The sequence below is a fragment of the Micropterus dolomieu genome, linkage group LG03, assembly GCF_021292245.1.
Source record: "Micropterus dolomieu isolate WLL.071019.BEF.003 ecotype Adirondacks linkage group LG03, ASM2129224v1, whole genome shotgun sequence".
Classification (NCBI taxonomy): domain Eukaryota; kingdom Metazoa; phylum Chordata; class Actinopteri; order Centrarchiformes; family Centrarchidae; genus Micropterus; species Micropterus dolomieu.
In genome coordinates this window covers 17,243,474-17,252,150 of record NC_060152.1, presented here as the reverse complement: position 1 = coordinate 17,252,150, position 8,677 = coordinate 17,243,474, and positions in this window count along the sequence as shown.

Sequence of the window (8,677 nt, the reverse complement as noted above, 5' to 3'; positions counted from 1 at the left end):
TTGGGGGATCTAAGAGAGCATAAAAGAGGAGCATAGTACTATACAGTATGCTTCACTTTAGCTCCTGGTGAACCCTCCGCCCACTGCCCTCTTCGCCCCATTGGCAGCTCTCCCTGCACCTCTCCCTGTATTGACAGAACAAGCAGAGTCTCTGTGAAAGGCAGTCCCCCCCCCATTCCTCTCCGGCCCCACCATCGGTGTGCTGCAAACCAGTAGCCTGAGGCGCAGGGAGCATGTGGGATGAAGGGATGAGAGAGAAGATCAAAGCAGGAAGCATGAAAAAGCTCAAAGCACACAAGCAAGAGGCACCTCTCTGACCTCTGCCACACACACAACCACACACACACACACACACACTCACACACATACACACTCTTCATCCTGGCTAAGCAGAGCGATCAACGCCCACCCTTGGACCCTGGTTCCCTCATCCGACAGCCATTTAAAAAAGGCAAAGAGGTGAGGGCACGTCACTCAGGTCGTGTGAGCCTCTCAGCAGATGGTTGCACACCCAGTTCTCATCAAACTTAAACACATCTTCCTATCATTGTTTTCTATTTCATTTCCAGCTTTTTATCAAAGGATGGTTAGGAAAGTTAGGAAGGGCAAATGGACTGGTTGAAGATACTTAAAGTACATTATCGTCAACCAGTCCAGTTGCCCTTGATTTAACCCTCCTTGGATAACTATGACTTGGATGACTGAAACATCTTCACAGAGATCTTTTAAAGCTTTTTGTTTTTCATAAAGTGCAATAGGCTTTTAAAATGGTTGGATTGTTAATTGGAATTGCTCAACTTTAATAATTGCATTAAAAAACTTAATCTGAATAGCAAAATTTGAATTTGTATTTATTATTTTGGAACTGAATTCCAATGAAACTGAATGTAATATTATGAAATTGAATTCAGTTTCTCTGAAATTGTATTTGATCCTCACTGAAAATTGATATTTACACATTCATTTCTCAAAATTCATATTCAGTTGTAATTTAGTTTTCTGAAACACACACATGGGTCCTTGAGAAAGAGCAATCGAGTTGCAGATTCACAGAAGTTCTTTTCGGCCAATCAGCACTTATCTTTTTTACCATTTCCATCACTCCTGGAAAACGATATGTGTGCATTAGAGGACCACTAATGTTACAACTGATGCGTAAGTATGGGCCGATATCAAGTGGGAAGCTTCTGGTCACAGACCTGAGGTGAATGTGAAATGCCCTTAAACCTGCATTCTATTGAACAGCCAGCAGGGGTGACTCTCCTGGTTGCAAAGTCTGGTTCCATTAGAAATAATGGTAAAATGACCCTACTTCTTACCTGATTTATTACCTGAGTAAGCACTTTCCTAATGAGTTTATGGTCTCAATGGCTAGTTTCAAGTCTTCTTCAATACAGCATGATGTTTATTTAGTAAATTATGGTCCCATTTAGGACCAAAATTTAGGAAATTAGACCAGAAAGCAGAGTATGCTTCAGGGTGGGATTATCTGTGATTGACAAGTCGTTACCATGGCGACCTGTCAATCAGGCTAGACTACTCACGGACTGTGCAAATTTAACCAGCGCCTTTGAAAAAGCTTATTAGGAGTTGGCTGTACACTTTCTCTGGTGAGTACATTTAGTTTTAAGGTTGTTGTAAGTTAGACAAAATTATCATCCCGGTTAAAATTACACTTAATGTGAATTACAGATGCGCCTAGTTAATCAAGCTAGCTAGCTCCACACATGGCCGTTAGCTCAACCGTCTCGTCCAAATATGGTCACGTCCGGTGCCGCTGGTTGCAAAAAATCAACATGGCAGCTCATTATCGGCTAAACTTGAGGCTTCAGAACGGCAGTCCACAAACCAACGGGTGATGTCACAATGACTACGTCCACTTCTTATATACAGTCTATGGTCAATACCAACTTCAGACTTGTAAGGTGTAAGTTTAGCATTTTTATGTTGCTTTACTGTTTATTTTGTATGTTAGTATGTATGTGAACTTGGTCAGAGTCTTTAATAATTGCTTTATAAAAACTAATTTGAATAGCAAAATAAAAAAATATAACAGGCAATTCCCGCCACTTGGCAGCCATCTTGGTAATGCCTCCGGGCAGTTATTTTGTACTAACAACATCAGGCCCCTATCCAAATGAATGGGGAGAGAACCATAACTGCACTTTCAATGGTCACCAGGTCATAAAAACTATATGTACAGAAACACCAGTAAAATCTAATAAAAATTGCTGGAAAAGTTTGGTGACATAATTTGTCCCAAAATAAGGTTAGAAAAGCATTTTTCCCCATCAGTTATACTTATATTTCCCTGTTGCTTTTATGTTTTATGTAAAGGACTTTGAATTACCTTGTTGTTGAAATGTGCTATACAAATAACTTGCTTTGCCCTGCCTTACTACACATGCATGGTAGTAGTGACGCATGCGCGGTAGACCCTCACGTCAGTGGAACCATACGATTGGCTTCATATGTTTCCTGGCTTGTTAAAAGCAGACATTTGGCTTTCTAGTGGGAGGAGGGGGATAACAGCCATCTATGGTGTTATGGGCTTTCAGTATAGAATTGTATTGAGCATTCTTTAAATGGCATGTCTCATCTTAATTGAAAAGTCTCTGACTTGGTGTGTACTACATGGTCCTACTCGAAACGGCAACCTCGGGTAAGAGAGGCGGACACATTGACGAGGAGGCAAAAACCCATGGACACTAGTGTCGGTCGCCAGTGCGTCTCTTAAGGTGTCGGGGAGTGAGGTTTACATACACGAATGACCCTTCTGCTCGTGATGTACGCCAGTGTCGTGCCTCTGATAGGAAGTGTGCCCCTGGCCGTGGGATGCACATGCATTGAGTGAAGGTGGACGTTCAATTTCAAGTAAATGAAAAATATATCATGGTTTGTTTAATTTATTGTTTTAATATTGTTTTTTTTTATTATCATTATTATTATTATTCTGTAGGCTAATTTTAGGTGTTACTGAACTTTGTTAACAAACTTCATACTATTCATTGAACTGAACTGAGTGTCTAATGTTACTAAAAACTAAGGGAACGTGTACCCCCTTGTTTGTTTATGTGCAAAATTACACACACATCGTTGCTGTCATGTCCTCTCTTCTTTTATCCAGGTCAACATTCACTTGCGTGATTCTCCAAATGCCACCTCAGCCCCATCTGGATGTGTCCGTGGTAACCACGAGACGCGAGAGAGGATCTGGCCCAGAGGGGCTCCCACGCTCAGACTTGCTGATTCTCTCTATGGGAGCACAGCAATCATGCACGATGACTCATTATAGATGCCATAAATCCCAGCAACTGCTGCCACTGGGGGAGACAGACAGTGCGTCGAAGCTGAAACAGCAACAGAAACTGGTTGGAAATGGCAAGTCTCCTGGAAGATTATTGTACTTGATTATCTACAGAATCCAACTCCAGAGGCCTCTCTCTTGGGGCGGAGGATGCACCTTTGATCGTATCTGAATAATGGAGGACACTATCTGAATTGAAGTCTGTAGCCCTGTAGGACCTTGTTTGTTAATGTGCGCAATTACCTGTTGTAGCCCTGGACTAGGGGACAGTTCCCATGATCTATTTTGAGGTCATGCATGGTCACCTGTAGGCCTGTCTTGTGGCCAGCCGGCCCAGCATTACAACTTGTGGTACAAATGTGCCCTTTACTGGGGGCTGGGGCAATAACCGGGATGTGTCTGAGGGACTGAAATCTTGTTGAGTGAGGGATTCTTTCTTCACTTATGTCCGCAATTTGGGGTTTTTGAGTGGGGGCGAACACGCAGGTACTCTGAACATTGTGAACACAAAAACATGGTACTGTTTTGCTTAACTCTACAGAAGGCAACATTGACCTTTAATGGCATAAGCAACAGATGGCAAACTCTGACCTGATGAGGCAAGTGTGAATGTGGGGGCTGAGTTAGTATGCTTGTGTTCTTTATCATCGGAGCACTCACTTTAGCCCTGTGGGTTGAGAGCGAGCACCCCTGGCTCGTCAGCCTGCCCTGCTGTCCCTGGCAAAGCTAGGCAAATGTCTACCTTCTTCCTCTCACCACCTGAGATCAGAACAAAACCAGGTGGACTATGGCTGAGCGTATGAACGTCTAGGCATTCTGATCTGTTATGCCTCTTCCTGCTTCTACCTCTGGTGGCAGCAGATCTGACATCTGTCCAAAGCCTGTCCAGATAGTGATTGATCGGTGTAGAAACTCAGAGTTCTGCATCTTGGGAAGATCCGTCAGCATTAGCCACAGATGCCGATGGGCGATCACCATCTCAGTCATGCCTTTCCCCAGGGCTACAGCTGCTGTGCTGGAGAGCTAGAGGATAAAACCGGCCATTCTGTGCACCTCGTACAGCACCCCGACAGAGTTCTCTTTCTTCCCCAGAACCTAGTGCAGGTCTCGCAACTTCTCAGCCTGATAAGCCTGCAGCATAGAGACTGTAGCACACAAGTAGAGCCTCTGGGCGGGATACATTTTCTCCAGCTAAGAGGCAGAGAATCTGCATTGTCTGCTGGAGAGTGTGGGCTTACTGCCAGCAGAGTTGGGCTTATGTGCCATGTGAATGGCCAGCTTCTCGTCCATATGAGAGAGGTTGGTCAGCCCGGGAGACTCCATACCCTCCATATCAACGAACTGGGAAAGAGGCAGAGAGAGTATGGCCTTGAAAGGATGCCCAGGACACAAGTGCGAAGTCAGGAAAGGCCTGCAACTTGTGTCTAAGGCTACATTCAGACTACGTTCTTTTCCAGTTCGGAATTGGGCCACTTCATATGTGGTCCAAATCCGATACAGATCGGATCTTTTGAAATGTGACCTCAGTCTGGAAACTCAGGTCACAGTTCACACTGTAGTCTTATATGGGCCACATTTAAACAGTAATGTGAACTGTCAACTGGGGAAAATATCGGGGAAAATATCGGAATTGAGCATTAAGGCCTGCAGTCTGAACATAGCCTAACTGTCGCAGGCTGATGGTGGAGAAAATAGTTGTCCACAAACCACTTCGAGGGGCTTGGCAATCCAGCGGCACAGGTTGATTAGGACAAAGTGGTGCCGTCAATCTCGGTCGAAAGGTCTACAACTCCAAGGATATGGTTATGCTCCTCTCCATCTTCCTCTCCACCAGCTTCCTGAAGTGGCAAGAAACAGCTTGTCATTGGGCAGTACACCTGTAACGGTACATTATCCATGGTGACAGTGAAGTCGACCAGGTCTTCTTCCATGCCTCCATACTCGGCGATCGGGAGGATGTAATCCATCTGATCTCCACATGACTATCCCGCCTTGCTGTTGTAGTCCATATGGTAAAGTTCCAACCCCGTGGGGGACTTGGTGGCTTTGGACAGCAGAGAGTCAGTATGAGTGGCTGAGCTCCCCAGCACCTTAGTCAGGAAAGCCACACATCTCTCCAGAGTAGTCTTTCAAAGTGTGCGACAGCCAAGACAGACTGGGCCTCTGGACTCTGGCCTCTGGACACAGTGGATGCTGTAGCGCTACAGCAGAGCGACATAGACACCAATGCACAAGTATAAATGCATGGCTACGTGTGTAGCTACACAATAGGCTACGCACGAAGACCTGATGCAGTAGTATAAATCACGCTTTAGTGTGCAACATGCACACTGACTGACAGACTGGGCAAGAATTGTGAGTATGCGTCTTGGAGATGATTGGACATGCGCTCGGGCATGGCCGATACTTGGGCTTCCTAGCAACACAACGACATTCTAGGAGAGCTCTTCTTTCTTTCCGGAACCATTCATTTGTCTTTCTTTGCAAGTTAACAGAGCTAAACAGGCGAGTGGTTGGCAGTAATAAATAGGTGTTGGAATGGGCTATTTGTTTGCAAGGCTAAACAAATATCCGTTAACTGCTAAACAAGCACCACGCAGAAACAGCCTTGATAGCGACACTCTGGGTAGGGAACAGGGTTCTGCTGTAGTCAGGTTATGCAAGGTGAAGTTCAAATAGATTGAGGAGAAGAGACTGTACAGGGGCTTTTGTAGGCCCAGGGGAAGATGGGACTTCCCCTACCTGCAACACATTGACCTTGACAGGCATTTTGAAAAGGTTTCTTCAGGTTGGTCTTGCAAGGACTCAATCCCCCATACTAATATGTTGTGCCAACCAAAAGAGTACTTCTACTCTATACCCTAGCACACACACCATTATCAAGAAGGCCCAGCAGAGGACGTACTTCCTGCGTCAGCTCAACCTGCCTAAGGACCTGCTGATCCAGTTCTACACAGCCATCATCCAGTCTGTTCTCCGCACCTCCATCACTGTCTGGTTTGGATCTGCCACCAAAAAGGACAGGGACAGACTACAACGGACAGTCAGGACTGCAGAAAAAATCAGCAGTGCCAACCTGCCCTCCATTCAGGACTTATACATTTCCAGAGTCAGGAAACGGGCAGGAAACATCACTGCCCGGACACAACCTGTTCCAGCTCCTCCCCTCTGGTAGGCGCTACAGAGCACTGTACACCAAAACCAACAGACACAGAAGCAGTTTCGTCACATAAGCCATCACTCTGATGAACAGCTGATTTCTGACTCACAGTGTCAGGAACAATTCCTGTGCAATAACCCAGTAACTCTGTCTCTAATCAGTCACCTGTTTACTGGTTTCCACTTATTATTTATTTATCACCATTCTCTATTTCAGTGCTGTTCATACTATGTCATATTGTATATACTGTATACCAATACACCTACCTCAGGTCATAAGGTCATAGGTCTTATTTATTTTTTCCAGCATCCTTTGCACTATGTTCCATCACACTGTGTACATGTGTTCATGTATGTGTACCTTTATCATATCCACCTTCAACATGTACATAATGAGAATAATAGTTTACTCTTGCATCCTTTGCACTCTGATCACTGCACTATTTGTCAATATGTCTATATTGTTTTGTTCATAGTGTGTATGTTAGTGTTGTCTATACTGTAGTTTGTGTCTGATTTTATTTATTATTATTTTATGGTATTTTTGTACAAGTAAGCACATCGTGAGCAATGTACAATCCTGAGTCGAATTCCTCGTATGTGTACACATACCTGGCAATAAAGCGGATTCTGATTCTGAAAAATGGACCACACACAGTTTCCAAATTATTAGGTACACCTAGCTAAAACTAAAGCATTCTAGAGGTGGTTTCTGTTATTTAGCCTACCGTCAGTGATTAAAAGAGTGGACAACATAATAGAAACACCTGTCAGTATAAAGCAACACAACATCATTGCAGCATCTAAAATAACCATACAGTTGCTCTAAAACAATTTCATCAGTAACTGAACATTATAACCTTCATGAAGGTTGGATTTAATGCATGACTGTTAAATAAACTGCATAAGTTTAAGCTAGGTGGACCTAATGAGCTGGCAACTGAGTTAAAGGCCTTACATACAAACATACACAATAAATGTAGGTAAAGGACTTCACATTAACCACTGAAAGCCCAAATCATAAAACTAAATTATTTTGACATGTAAATGAAGGTGCATAATAAAAGTTAGCCCAAATATCCATTAGGAATCATTCACATTGCATACCCTCTTCCAGGATGCACAATATTCTTTTAGGTTTGCCTTCTGGGTTTTAAGTTAGCGTGTTACTGTCTGTCACCCGTGTCCGCCTCTCTGTCTGGTAACAGTAGGAGGCATATTCCGATAGCAAAGCCATCTGACTCCACTCTGTAACGCTTAAACAAGCCTGACTGGAAATGAGTGCAGACAAAACGGGATTGTCTGGCCTGCTCGATCAATTAGGACAGAGAGAGCAGCAAAGAGATAGACATAGAAAGCGTGTGGTGAAGCACAGCTTTCACCATCCTCAGAATTTGTATAAAATGTTAAGTGCATTTTAGAGAGTGTGCCAGACAGAACATTCATCTCCAATGAAACCATATCCCTCTAACAGGAATCGTCTTCTGACCCCGTACGCCCCCACCCACCTTCCCATGTAGGATCCAGGATCTAGATAGAAGTTAGACTTGAAAGCTAGAGAAAACAAGATGTTTCTCTCTCAGATACTTCTGTCTCTGCTTGTAAAAGAGATACAGAGGATAAACTATGGCGCTTCAGGGGATAAATCTTAGCCAAGTGACCCTGTATCTCTTCAATCACAACTCCATTTCACTGAAGACGGAGAAGAATTTAAGTGAGAAATGCTTACATACAGCAAATGGTAACATTCAGATTTTTTGGGTAAATGTTTTTTACTTTGAAAAAGCAATATTATACACTTAATTACCTTGTTATGTGTTGATGATATGATATAATATGAAATATAAAAAAAACTATATGCAGTTATGCACAAGTAATCATGTCAGTATGTTTGAATGCACAAAGTTGTATGCTAAATTTTGAAAACTGACAATTAGTGCACTGTCGCACCTTTCAGATTCCAGCTTGTCCAAGAACTCTACATTAGGGAAGAATTCAAAGCTCAGAGTTTGGGTGATTTCATCTAATAATTCATCACACTGGCCAAATGACAGATCACTTTGCCAGTGATTTGTCTTTGCTTCACTTTCTCCCCAGATATGCAGTTTATAAGTGGATTTTGGAAGTCTTGGAGACAAATAATATTAGATATGGGGACTTTGCCATCATTGAGGGTTTAGTAAATTGATACGAAGAGTGAAAAGGATTAGT